Source organism: Atta colombica, unplaced genomic scaffold (genome assembly GCF_001594045.1).
Source record: "Atta colombica isolate Treedump-2 unplaced genomic scaffold, Acol1.0 scaffold61, whole genome shotgun sequence".
In the NCBI taxonomy this organism is placed as follows: Eukaryota; Metazoa; Arthropoda; class Insecta; order Hymenoptera; family Formicidae; genus Atta; species Atta colombica.
Genome location: NW_017259552.1, coordinates 126,391 through 127,576, shown reverse-complemented (window position 1 = coordinate 127,576; position 1,186 = coordinate 126,391). Strand labels below are relative to the sequence as shown.

Here is a 1,186-nt window from a genome sequence, read left to right as displayed (position 1 = left end):
GGAGTACAAATAAGTTTCCGCCGTTTTTAATAAAAAATTAAGCATTTATTGTGAAAGAACGGTAAATAATGTTTTATTCAAAGTAATGGCCATCGCTAGTCATTATTTTTTCCCATCTTTCTGTGAATACCGCATCGGAAGAACGCTTCATTTTTTTAACACTATCCAATCATCGATACAATTTTTGGTATCTTCATATGATGTGAAGTGCTGCTCAGACAGGCCATGCGTCATCGATCAGAATAAGTGGTAGTCGGAAGGAGAATACGGCGGGTGGGGTAGAACTTCTCATTTGAATGTTTTCGTAGGTTTAGTAGGTTTTGACCGACGCCGCAACATGTGGTCGAGCATTATCATGCAAGAGAATAATTTTATCATGCCTGAAGTAGTAGTAGGCGCGTTTTTCCTTGAGTGCTCAATTTCATCAATTGTGTTCGGTAGAGAGCCCCAGTAATGGTCTCGTTCGGTTTCAGCAACTCATAATACACGACACCAAGCTGATCCCACCAAATACACAACATGAGTTTTTTTCTATGAATATTCGGCTTGGCTATCGATGTTGAAGAATGGCCAAGTGATCCCCATGATTTCCTCTTCTTTGGGTTATCGTAGTGGATTCATTTTTCATCACCAGTGCCTATACGATGCAAAAAACCCTTTCGTTTATGCCTGGCAAGCAGCATTTCACATGTGAAAAATCGGCGTTCAACATTTCTCGGCTTCAGTTCATATGGAACTCAATTCTCTTGCTTTTGAATCATTCCCAATGATTTCAAACGATATGAAATTGTTTGTTGAGTCACTCCTAATGTAAGTGCAAATTCTTTTTGCGTTTGGCACGAATCTTCATCCAATAATGCTTCCAATTTCGCGTCTTCGTACACTTTCAGCCTTCCGCTATGTTATTCTTTGTCTTCAATGTCAAATTCACCGTTCTTAAACTTTTGAAACCACTCACGACAACTTCTCTCACTTAAAACAGCATCACCATATACTTTTACAAGCTCTATGAACCTTAGCTGCAGATTTCTTTAAATTAAAGAAGTAAATCAAAAGCTCCCGCAAATAACGCTTCGGCTCAAAACTCGATATTTTCACAAAAAAAAATATATGATGCTGATACAAAATCGCTAATATTTCAAGGTTATGGTTGCCGGATCTCCAATCTTACGATATGTCGTTTTAT

The 1,186-nt window shown here is 38.3% G+C and overlaps 1 protein-coding gene across 1 annotated transcript in view; it reads left to right on the top strand.

The window, feature by feature from the left end:
• The window catches only part of LOC108692121 (odorant receptor 67a-like), a 27,776-nt gene that overhangs the window by 25,848 nt on the left and 742 nt on the right, over positions 1-1,186 (top strand). The window lies entirely within an intron of this gene.